The sequence below is a fragment of the Coloeus monedula genome (genome assembly GCF_965178545.1).
Source record: "Coloeus monedula genome assembly, chromosome: 10".
NCBI classification, from domain to species: domain Eukaryota; kingdom Metazoa; phylum Chordata; class Aves; order Passeriformes; family Corvidae; genus Coloeus; species Coloeus monedula.
Genome location: NC_138790.1, coordinates 7,801,846 through 7,815,307, shown reverse-complemented (window position 1 = coordinate 7,815,307; position 13,462 = coordinate 7,801,846).

The window sequence follows — 13,462 nt, the reverse complement described above, 5'->3', positions numbered from 1 at the left end:
ATCCCCTCTACAGAGAAATAAATGCTATCCAAGGTGACCTTGAAGTCTGTCTGAGGACAGGAGATGCGCGCACCCAAATTAGGTGCTCAGAGGTCATTAGGAGAAAGTGTAACTTTCCAAGCTTTACACATGGTCGTTGAATTTCAAGCAAGGGGGAGTGAAGATTTACTCTTGAAAAAGGAGGAAGTTTGCCTGAAGCTAAAGCAAATTAATATTGTTGACCTTGGCCCTGATTCTGCTCCTGTCTAAGTCAACACAAATACTCCTGTTAATTCCACTGAGATCTGGATCAAGCCTCCTGTTGAAATAAAACTGAAAGCTTTAGTTTAGAGAACTTTCCGGCAATACAGCTGGTTGTACTGAGGTACAACATGATGTTCTAATACTGAAGATTTATTGTCTCACATAGGTTGGGTGTTTCTTTATTGATAAGAAAACTTGCATATGCATCCCCAAAAGACACTGAAACCTAGGGTTAGCTATGAAACTTCATCCAGTGTCTCTGAGAAACCTCTTTTTTGTTCTTTTGAAGTCTAGAGGTGTTGACTCTATTGCCATTTTTCTGATGAGTTCATTGAACCGCAGAAGGTTTACTTGAGCCACTGTACATAGAAGAACAGTCAGAACTGTGGTCATCTGGTGTCACTATTTAAAGTGAATTAAATTTTTCAAACTAGCATTTGCAGCATTCACCTTACAGATTTTCATATTAATAAAAAATAACACAATACCTGTGTGTTTAAAAACCTTCCTTATGGACGTCAAATTATTGTATGTACTATTTATTGTTTACTCATTTTGCCTTCTGAAACCTGGGTGTTTTTTAGCACGTTCAAGACTCTAATCCTGTAAAGGACCTTCTGCTTAGTGTGCTTTTGTATGAGGGACAAGCAGCACTCTCAACCCCTTTTTAATCTCAAGAATGATAGGTGTAAAGTTGTCTTCTGTCTGTGATCTGAGTGGGGAAAATGACCTATTGTGTGCAAGAATAAATCATCTCCCTTAGGAAAGGCAGAATCAGTGCCAAACACCGAAAGTTCCTGAGGGAATGGATTCCTCAGCTTGTGTATCTTGATTATCCAGTAACTCAAGGAACAAAGTATAGCTGTGGTCAGGGAGTTTACACAGAAAAAAAAAATCTCTTATCCAGTTTTCATCAGGTTTGACTTCCTGTCTTCAGAGTATGTGGCTTATAATTTTAAGTAGATTACCTCAGTGGTTCACATTAACACAATTCCCTGCATGGTGGGGATATCACTTTAGGGATTTCATATTTCAAAGAAAGCAACTCTTTATTTCACTGCAGTATTTAAAGAAATATTTTCATGGAGAATTTTTTCCGAAGGAATAGGAATATTGATGCCAGTATTGGGAAATATGAATTGATGGAAAGCTATTAAGACACTCAATGTAGGAAGAGTCATTATAACTTGTGTAAGCAGGAACTCAATACCAGTGACTCTGGTTTTCCCCTATAACACCAAAAAATACAATTTTTTTCCAAAGCTGCATGGATACAGTGACTTCAGTTTGTGTCTCTCTCCATATCAAAGCCTTGACAATAGTAAAGGACAGTGACCAGAGCTATGAAACCTTTTTTTTTTTTCCCAAAAGAAAAATAAAAAAAGAAAAAAGAAAGCTTTATGTGACATATGAAAACATTTCATTATGCAAAAATAAGAAATTCTATATCTGATTAGTATTATTAGAAACCTATGACTGAAAAATGAGCATGCAACAGCTGAGAACACATCATCACTAAAAGCTGGTTCTTGGAAGCTAGTAAATGCAGTGTTAAAGCCAAAAGTTCAATGTTAATTCTGCCCCAACTGCTTTGTACATTAAAATATGTCACATGGTTTGAGTTATTTTACATTTTGTTATTTATTTACACTATAAGGAAAATTCTAACTAGCATTTCTCGCAGTCTGACACACATACATGTGAAAGGAACATATTCTATTTTTGGCCTAAAGTTTCAATCTCCCTGAGATCTAATAAGGAAGTCCAGTTTGGAGGAATTTGATTTAATAACATTAGTCCTGTATACATTTAATATTAGCTGGTGGAAATTTAGCAGTGGCTCAACCTTACAGGATTAAAACATTTTGGACTGTTTTGAAGTCTTCACTCTGAGTAACCCTTTAACAGAAAAATGCTCAGTGGTTCAAGTGGGATAATAATGAAGATGGGAGAAGTGAAGTGACTGGAACCTGGTTTTCTGTCTTTTTTTGTGTCCTTTGCCGCATTCAGTCCACTACTGTGGTAACTCCAGCATCTTCCACAGCATTCCTGGTGAGCAAGAGAAGCTCCTTGTAGGCTAAAGCTCTGCTACCAGCTGGGTTCTGTGTCTGCTGCTGGGCCATGCAGCTTCTGCCACACAGAGCACAGAATGTCTGAGCTCCCTTGGTGTTTCCTCAGCACACACTGGCTTAAGAGCGCTCCTCTTCCCCAGGAGCTGATTCTTGTTACAGCAGGGATACTGCAACACGTGTATCAAACAATGAGGCCCGTGGAAAAGAAATGTATATGGACTGATTCCTGATAGATGTTTCAGAGATGAAACATGGCTGGGGCTCTGCCCAGGAACTGCTCAATCACGGGACCCGAGGGTCCTTGGCCACACAGGGGAACACAAAACAACCATTGGGGAAGGAGGCTGAGCAGGGGCAGGGAAACCCCGTGTCTCCTCCCAGGGCCCCTCTCCCAGGGCCACATGGCAGGGGGGGAAGGGACCCTGACATTTCACCCGTTTATTTTTAACAAAAAGAGATTTAAAACTTAACATTGAAAACAACTGGATAAACATAACAAGAACAGTTTCAAAACAAAACAAGCCACCCTCCTGGGTCTTTAAATGTCCAAACAGATTCTCTGGAACATCTTAAGGCTGACAGAAGGGAGACAGGATTCTCTGGGCATGCTTTGTGGGGAAACTGAGGCAGGAGAGGGTTTCTTCCATTTGTACCTGTTGGAACTCTAAACAACAATAGTTAATTTCTTCCCTCCTCCTCTTCATCCCCCACTCAGCACTGGAAAGGGATTTTTGGGGAAACAATTGGCAAAGGCATGGTTTTGTGAGGGAAACCATGGGTGAAAAAACAGATTGGGAATACACTGGGGGTAATAGGATATAGGATAAAAGGGAAAGGTGGGATTAGGAAAGGGAGACTGTAGGGGGGGCTTATAATGGAGATATTGTCTAACATGACTACGATTTTTAGCATATATACTGCCTTTTGCAGAAACACCATCAGGTCCAGTGACCTCTGCTGCTTGTAACCCTTTTCTACCTTGCACAGTTTTGAACTCTACTACTTCTCTATCTCCTAATCTTGGGATGTATTTTTCAGGATTACTCTTTTTAATAGCAGTTCTATGAATGAACATGTCTTGCTGGTTGTCACATCTCGTTATAAAACCATAATTTTGTTTAACATTGTACCATTTTACTATTCCTAAAACCTTAGCTACGATGATTTTTCCATTTTCCAAGTGGCTGCTGTTTTCTCTCTCGCTGTGTTTTTGCTTTCTCTTTCGCATTCGCTTGCTCCCATGTTGGAATTGCCAGGGTTGTCAGTGCTGCCGGGGCCATTGGGGCTGCTGGTGCCTGCGCGCTCTTCCCGGGATCGTATTTGGGGCCCTGTGCGCCGCTGCCTCTGCTCTCAGCTGCACTGCCACTGCCTGGGGCTGCACCCACGTCTTGGCTGGGCCCCTGAGTGGCGGCCCCCCTGCACCCTGCTCCAGTGCGTGTTTCAGCTAGGCATGGTTCTGCTCCACCGCCACCGCCACCAGCTGCCGCCCCTCTCAGTCGGGCGTTCACAGGGCTCGCTCCACGGCGCGCTGTGCAGGGCCAGGCGGGCTCCCGCCGCGCCTCGCTCCGCCACCGACACTGCGGCTCGCGTCGCTCTGCCCACGCGCGGGAACTGCCTCGCTGCTGCTCACAGGGCGCTCGGTCCACGTGGCCTGCGTCGCACGGTCCCTGAAGCAGTTTTAACTTCGCAAGGACACAGCTGACATTGTTCAACAGTCTCGGTAACTAAATAATATTCAGGAAAATATTCTTCCATCAGCATATAATTTGACTCAGAAATTAACTGTGTCCAAACGGTCTTCCAAAAGTCTTTGGTAAGAATCAAATCCCAAGAAACGTAGAAAAAGTTCTTAAACAACCATGCCAGGAAGTGTTTCAGTTCCTTTTGAGCTTGAATTAAGCTAAAATTTACAAATCGTTGTTCAAGAATCTTTTCAAGTTTAAGATAAATGTCCATATGCAGCTCTGAGAGCCGAGAGTCTTTCCACGGTTCCTCCATAGTTTAGAGATGGAACAGCAAAACAAAAACAAGAAGAGAAATCTGGAGTTTACTCACAAATCAGTCGCTGTCCTTAGGGATCGGGGATCGTTCTGCCCACATTCTCTACCATTTGTTACAGCGGAGGTACTGCAACGTGTATCAGACAACGAGGCCCATGGAAAAGAAATAGATATGGACCGATTCTTGGTAGATGTTTCAGAGATGTTTATTTCTCCAGCCGCATGGCTGGAGCTCTGCTCAGGAACTGCGGCAATCACGGGACCCGAGGGTCCTTGCCCATGCAGGGGAACACAAACAACCAATGGGGAACGAGGCTGACCAGGTGCAGGGAAACCCCGTGCCTCCCTCCCACAGCCCCTCTCCCAGCGCTCCATGGCAAGGGGGGAAGGGACCCCGACAGATTCTCATGAAATTGGAAGGTATAATCCTCCTCCTCCTCCTCCTCCTTGCATTGGCTTTTCTGTCGCATTGGCTGAACGTGACTTACAGGCCAGAAATCTGTGCAGAAGACAGGTAAGCTCAATAGTTTACACTTACTAATTTAGGAATCATTCTGTTTGGGAAACCATCCTACAAAAGATCTAATTAAACAAAAAAAAAAAAAAAAGGAAGATGGAAGATAGAATGTCTGGACTATATATAGGTTGTCATGGTATTTCAAATGGCTAGTGTCATATACTACACATTTATAAGCCAATTGCATTTTCAAAAGCTTTGTAACAATCTGTGTAAGTAAAGGATTTCACCTACCAGAGATGCATAAAGCACATTGGTGTTTCCTAAGTCAACTGCTATTTTTCTAGACCACAAGACAAACGAACAACAAGAAGTTTGAAACGCCCGTGGCTTCATTCAGCTTGCAATTTTTAAGTAGATTCTGAAGGTCAAGACTTAAACAGAGGGAGCTGTATTTTCTATTTTGGTCTGGTTTTAATTTGGGTAATCTTTCCATTAAATATAGCTATTTATGACATTTGTTAAAAGCCTATGCTGCTAATTTAGCTTAAAAAAAAATCTAATGGAGTTGTATTGGAACTTTTCCATAAAATTAATGTTCCAGACTTAATGGATGTCTAAGGTATCGTTATTAACGGGAATATTCCATAAACTAAAATCAGAGTCTTTGAATTGGTGATCTGATACAGTTAGATCGGAACTTATTGAAAGCTGGAATGATGCCAAAGTACCCAGGAATTCAATTTAAACACCTTATGGAGGTTAATGCTTTTATGGTATTTACTTTAATTAGTGTTTTATTAAATGCTCAATTTCACTCACATACTTGGGCAGGAGCAGTGGCCAGCCTGTGGGTAAAGCAAGTATGACAGAGGTAAGATCACTTTCCTCTCTCTACATCTGTCAGAAATACCAGTCCTTTCCATGATTTCTAGGGTTATATTGCTTTTGGCTGTATTACCACATTGCTCAAAAAGTCACATAAATTCATACTGAGTATCACAGGCTGTACCATGGCCAAGTAAGAATATGTCACAAACCATAGGCCTCTCCACAAAGTTTTACTTAAAGATTCACTTCTATCAGTCCACACTCCTTGATAATGTAAATATGGACTATAACTATCCAAAATTCATGGGGTGAGTGCATGCTTTGCCCTACATTCCATGCTGAATTTAAAAGTACCCATTTTATCTGGTTAATTACACTATGTGTTTTTATCCCATGGGGAAGGAATGGATTGCCACTGAAGCTAACTCCTACCACAAAATAAGTTATTCTTTTGCTTTGGGACTGGTCTTAGGCCAAGAAAATCTTATTTTGTCCCTATTGACTGCAATAGGCCTAGAAACAATTTCTCACTCCTTGTTTTGTCAGCAGCAAAAGTACTGAAGTAAAAAATAAAACTTAAAAATGTACAGAATTTATTTGTATTGTCATTTACAAAGCAGTCGGGAAGAAAAATAAATTGTTAGTCTGAGAAATTCTGTAACCATGGTACATGTGGTGTGATTATATTTACCATATTCTTGGGACTCGGTCTGATCCATATGCAAAAAATGAACTCCATAAATATTTTACCTTCAAACTTGTATATCAGCTTCAAAAGACCACCATATTTAGTTTTTTTAATGTGAAAAAGATACAAAATATTTCTGTTATTTCTTCACCTCTGGAGTGGAATTTAATTTGTCAAGATACATCTACTTGTACCCAGTGACGATAATGATTCCAATAAGAAACAAAGTCAAATTGTCTACACAGAGAGAATTCAATAGCTGGTATTCTCTCATGCCATGGCACCCTGGGGCTCAAAAAAGACGTGTACCCTTGCAAATTTGAAAGCAAATTCTGAGCTTTCAAATGTCACCTAACACAGATAGATGCCATTATATTCTGTTGTCTTCTGCAGTGCCCCTGAACTCAGTAAGCACTTTTAGCAAAGGGAGGCAGATGTGTTTGCTTGATTCTCTTTTCAGGTTCACCTTCTTGAGTCCAGAAGAGTACACAGACCAGACCAGATGCGCACACACACTAATAAATACAAGGGAGACAAGAGGAACATCATTTAAATATTTGTTCTCAGCACTGACACCTCGAATACAGGCACATGCAAGTTGTGGATCTCACCATTGGAAGGCACACTTCACATGCACATAGATGCTTTTCATGAGGGAAGCTGTTGAGTGACCTTCTAGCATTCCTGCTAGTCCCTAGCAACAGCAAATGATGAAAGAAATGAAAAAGTATAAGCCCCCTGATATTTACAATACAATTCTGAAACAGAAGAATATGCACATAGGCAATAAAGCTGAGTAGTTAATGAAGTCAAGATAAAGTTCACACTCTACCTTATCCCCTAGAAAATTATTCTGGTGCTAGACTCCACATATACTCTGGAATTAGTTCTTGTCTTCACAAATAACATTTCTAGTCTTGAGCAAAACACTCTCTGTGCAGTACTCCTTACATCCAATGCCTTAGGGCCAAACCTTTCAGAGAGGAACTGAAATGGCTGCTTCATTCCAGTTTTGAAGTGACTGTTTCCTGATACAATGTCATATAAATATTTAGATGCCTTTGACTTTATATCCAAAAGATACCCACATACACCAGCAATGAAATGGAAGAAAGATTAAAGGGATACAAAACTTAGAAAGGATACATCTGCAAATTAAAAGAAAGAGAAAAGAAGGAAGCTTTTAGAAATAAAGAAGACTTCAAGAAAACTGAACAACACTTTTTACTTAAAAAACTAAAAAATTAATATATGGTATAATAGATACGTAATGAGATTAGAAGAGTAGAATTGATTATTAGGAATAGAAAATAATATATGAAAAAAAGATAAAATAATTTCTAGAGAGGAATATTTACATAAAGCAGGATTTTTTTTTTGTCTGAAAGACTGTAAAATTAATTCAATACTACAAAAATACCCACATCCAAAACGCAACCAACCAACCAAAGAAACCCAGACACAAACACTGAATTAAAACTCACCCGCAATTACAGTGCACAAGAAGAACCTTTGAGAAATTGTCTTTTTTCAGATTATTTTTGTTTTCCAAGATCTGAGCACAGTGAGTCAGAAAACTTTCTAAGTCACTGGGAGTAGCTTCAGGCTCAGACCATTTACAAAATTCTGGAATGAAAATGGCTAAGCAAAACTGTTAATAGTGAAAAAAACTAATCTGGATCAGATTTTTGCTGCTGAAAATTAGCTTCTGGAAGCATATTGAAGTCTCACTTCTTCTTTGGCTCTCTGAGGACCTCAGAAGGTGAATGTATTATCCTATTGATAATGCATTTGAGCTTAGAAATGATGCAACATTTCCCAGGAAATGGGTATTTGGAGGGGATGGAGACAGGAAAATGAATCAGGCATGCATTCATCCGATAATTTCAGGATGTACCTGCACCTCTGCTCCAGGGTGTCCCTGTTGCCGTACCCTAGAGAGAGCTCCAGCTGTCCTTCATAAGGGGACTGCAAAGCAGCAATGCTGTCACAGCCCTGCTTCAGCTTGTACTGCATATGGCCATGACCTGCTCCCAGCCTATGATGAGTTCCATGATGCTGAAACATTGCAGGGGCCATAAAGGATGTGAGCAGAAGAAGGAATGGCTATGAGAAAAATTAGAAAATTCTAGGGTAAAAATCAGGCTTGTGCACCACTGCTGGCTCCTTCCACAAAGGTATGCAACTCCTACAGTGTAAGGTGCCTTTCCTCTAGTCATTCCTACTGGTAATTTTTTGATGCCTGAACAGCTCCCAGCCCAAGCATTTGACTAGAAGAATGTCAGGAACGATTTTGCTTTAAGGTCCATCTGGCTGCAAGGAGCAGTAGACTTACCACACAGTTTCAGATGCGGGGACTAATCCCACATCAATTCCTTAAGACCCAAAGGTTTGAAGTTATTTTCTCAGTTCAGCATTTAAAAATACTGTAACACTTGGATTTCAATCCTCATTGTGTAAGAGCAGAGTGCTCTTACAAGATAGAAAGATGCCTTTAAGCCACACACGGGATCTTGTGGCTCTAAATAAATAGCAATCTGACACCTCTGTGCCAGGATACAGAAATATTACATTTAAGAAGCAGGATACTCCACATAACAAGCAATTGCCACATCAGGGCCTTTAATTCCAATGAGAACTGTCTTTGCTTGAAATACCTCAACTTTTATGGGACAGAGCAGCAGCTGAGTGCTTAGGCAAGGCTGTAATCTTTTCTTCTACACGCTGGCTGACAGCCAATGTTCTTATGGCAGAGAGTAGTAGTTTAGTGTGGTGTATTTCTACCTATTGACCCAAAGACTCACTACTCCACCCATAACTTGAACAGTCTGATTACATCCTTCCTTCTCTGTGAAAATGGGGGAGTATATAAAATTGCTATGAGGCTAATAAGAAGTAGATTAATATCCTTGCCAGGTTTCTTCATCCAGGATGAGCAGACCAGTCCAGATGAGATTGGTCCAGGTCAGGGGCTCACTAGAAGGGCTTGAAGCAAGCATGGAAAGGCCTGGATGTGAGCAGGTGTCCCAGATGACATTGATATTGCTTGAGGCACAGCTGAGGAACACCAGGGCAACAGAACAAATGGTAATAAGGTATCTGATACCTGTATGGCCCCACCCTTCCAGGAAGGACACAGGAATGTAATTGAGAGGCCAAGCAAGTGTTGCACTTATCAGCACGGCACAAGAAAGGTGCGCAGTGAGGCAGAAAAGAAACTTAAGGATGGGTGTTAATAGGATGCCTGCTATTCTGTGGCACTGTAAGGGTGGCAGCCCACACTCCAACTCTTGGCTTCTTGGGTAGAAGATGTTTAAAATATTCATCCCCCTAAAGCACACAAAAATTCATGCCCTGCTGGTGGCCTTCTTGTAGGTTTTGTTATTAGCAACGGTGATTTGGCCCTGGGCAGGGTATATTAAAGCAACCCTTGTAAGCTGGATGCCAGGGAACAACAGAGACTGAAAAATCTTCCTCCAGTTAGACAAAATATATCTAATCCTATAATAGCTGTCATGAGGTGTTTGGCAGACGTCCCAGAGTGAAGGACAGAGCTGATCAATATTAAACATTTGCAAGCAAGTGAAGCAGGCCAGCAAGAAAAAAGTATAGGAGGTAGCCCATATTTTGAGGGAAGAGGGAGTGCTCAGGCTAAGAGAATCTGAGTTTCTATATGGCCTATCTCAGTTAAATGCAATTTTTTCATTTGGATGGTAAAACTGTTGAACATGATTAACTATAAGCACAGATTTCTACTACACTGGCTTAGACCTCTGGAATACAGCCTTTGCCAAAGCTCTTCAAATTCCACAGCTGAAATATGACACTCTTTTTAAGAAAACAGCTCTACAGATATTCTTTTAGTAAGGTTACCGTATAGATTTTTTTCTATATCCTTTGTGCAGAAAATAAGAAAAAAAAAAAAAAAGGTGGAAACCTGCGCCACAGAACTTTAAAACTTGATAAAGGAAGGAAAGTAAAATGAATCAATTAAAGAAAAATACATCAAGTTAGCTTATACCAAAAATGTGTGGCTTTTCAAATGCTGCATTTGAATTCCATTCAGAATAGGATCACTTCTTAATTCATTCACACAAGGACTCAATATGGTCCGTGCCATTCTAAATCCCCAGGACTGTTTATGATGTCTGTCACAACTAAGTTCATCTGTACTTTGAATTAATTCTCTATTCCTTAGGCTTTTGAGCCTCTCATTCAAGCAAGCCCATTCAGAAATGTTCTGTAGGTCTTAAGTTAGAATTGCTTTGGCATGGAACTGTTTCAGATCTCACTGCTACACGAGATCTAAAAAGAGAGTGAATATAAATAAATATTATATCAGGTGCTATAAAGTTGGCTTGTAAATCCCTTAACATTCCACCTGACTTTCTACACTTCATTTTTATATACCCTGAATTTAAACTAGAATCTGAGGTTTTCTTACATTCTTCTAATCCCATTCTTTCTAGTGTTTTGGATGCCAGACTCAACATATTTCAGATGTGTACCTTGCATGCAAAATAAAGAATATTCAAATAACACTTCAGAATGTCAGCCAAGCATATTTTCCTTTAAACTCATCAGCTCATGCTGTTTCTTTTGTACTCTTCCTGACTAAAATGTACTCTACTCCTGAGCTTCTCAAAGCGTGACTGGAAAACCTGGAGTCTCTCTTACCTTGTGAGGACAGGAATGAGAGGCAAACCTGCAGTCATAGCCCCTGAATACAAGTGGGGATTTCAACCCTTCAGCAGGAATGAGACCAGTATTTCAAGTGAAGTTTTTCTTCACCAACATGAAAAAACTGTGGATGGAGGAGATTCAGGAGTCTTGATGTGAGGAATAGGACACCTCTCCACATTAGCTTTTACCAGCAGGAGATGACAGTTAACTGTTCAGCACATCAGAAAGAGCAGTAGTTTTGTGATGCTCCTCTCCAGCTGCTGTTGCAAGGAACTGTCTTGCAATTTCCTCTCCATTAAAGTTTTTCTCACTTTTTACACAATACCTTTGACTGCCCTGCTCACACTTACCCAGTAAAGGGAACCAAATGAGAAGGCATGACCCAGACAACAGACAACTTTGTATGTACCTGTTCTCTGTAAACATAATCCTGTTTGTATTCACTTCACTTGAGCTGAACACTTGAGTCTTCCAGGGCCTAATGACAATCTGTCCCTAATCATATAACTCCTGTGTTGAGGTAAGGTTTAGAAAAAATAAAACCCTCTGCCATCTACTATGAAGGTCATTTTACAAGAGGGAAAATTTCTGTAGCAACTCGTAAGAAGTAGAAGACACTTCTCTAGCTTTCTTGTGTGTTTCCTATCTCTACATACTTCTATTATAGTAGGGAAAAAGCAGAAAAACAATCAATAAACCTTAAATCACATAGGAAAGAAGAGAGACAAGTAATGTAAATTAATAGATGCTGTACAATTCTAAAGAAAATTTAAAGAAACTGGGTGGAATCCTAATAAATTTTGTTGCTTTATGTCTTGGTGAATGAATGAAATGACAAACCAGCAAGGTTTGTCAGTTAGGCAAAATGGATGTTTATAATTATGAAACAAAGCAAGTTTTAATTCGATTGTCTCAAAATAGAAAACAGATCATAAATACAAACTTACATGGGAGATACTGGAGACAGAAAACAAATCATGAATGTTTACAAAGACTCCAAAGAGAGCAGAGTATTTTAGCATATGCTCATTTTCAGGACTTAAGAGTTGAGAGATTTTTATTGACATTACCTGTAGAAATAATAGAGGAGGTGTTGGACACTTTAGTCAAAGACTCTTCTAATCCCCACATTCTTGTTTCACCTGAACAGACAAAATTCATAGTCTGATATAATTGCATTCATAGTGATAATTGATGGAATACCTGTACAAATACCACATGGAATTTCAGAAATTAATCCAAAACAATTAGCACTACCTAAAGACAACTTAAATAGCAGAAATATAATCCTGCTACTCCAAGAGCCCAATTTTTTCTGTTCCAGTGCTAACACAGTTACTCAATTTGCTCCATTAGGTTCTGTGGCATTCTATTCAGCTATGGAGAACTATCACAATTCACAGATAAATTGTACACGACATCTGTAAAACAAAACATCTGCTCTGCCATTTCAACAATCCCTCATTGTGTGGCATACCTAATACTGACTGCAGACAGTACCCGAATGGCCTATTTATTCCACACCAGTCCCATTATTTGCTTGGGTCCTTAAGGCTTCTGAATATCTAAGAAAGTTTCTCTATTTCTGTTAGAGGATCTCTAGCTTCCAGTTGTGACTATTGTCATCAGTACTGAAGGTTTGTCTCACTGCTAAGGGCCACTTTGGAAGCTGAACTTTCAGGTCCCAGCAAATAGCTTGAACAGGACAAGGTACACACCGTCTCCTGAGCTCTTCCTTGTAAGTCTTTTTGTGGAAGTCAACAAGAATCTTAAACCTTGCTATGAACATAGGCAAAAGCAACAAAAGAGCTTGATGTAGGTGTGGCTACGGGATTTCCTAGCTTTTTTCATATCTTTTCTCTCAGAGTAAGGGGGACTGTATGTTCAAGAAGCACAAGATCATAGTAAGTACAGTTAGTAGGATTTGGGAACAAGAACCTGGAGAATACCTGTGGGAAATTAATACACTTAGCAAATCCAAGCAATCTGATATGATACCTTTGAACATAAGATGGGTAAAGCCAGAGTCAGTTGAGATCACCAGTCAGATCTCAGGCTCCTGGGATATTAATTACAATCAAGGGGCCAAAAGCAGCTTGACAGCTCTTGTAAGGCTGGTAAGAGACCAGCAGCATGTTCTTCTCAGAGAGCTCCAGTTTTATTTAATCTGTCTCTTCAGCACTAAACAGTTCTCTTGGGAACAGTTTTAACCAGCTGTGCAGTTACACAGTGGCTTAGGAACCAAAGAATTTTAGGCAGGAAACAGAAATTTGTGAATTTCTTCAGGAAGTCATAGTAATTAACAACACCAAAACTTCAAAAATTATATGGAAGAAGACTTAAGCTGCTTAGGCAAATTCTGCATTAGAAATTTTAGTTTCACTGTTCTTAAATGAGAAAACTTCTGAAAAACTCTGCCAGAACCTCGAACTTTATGATGAACAGCAGGATGATCCATGCTTCATTTATCCTCTTGTCTCCATTCTCA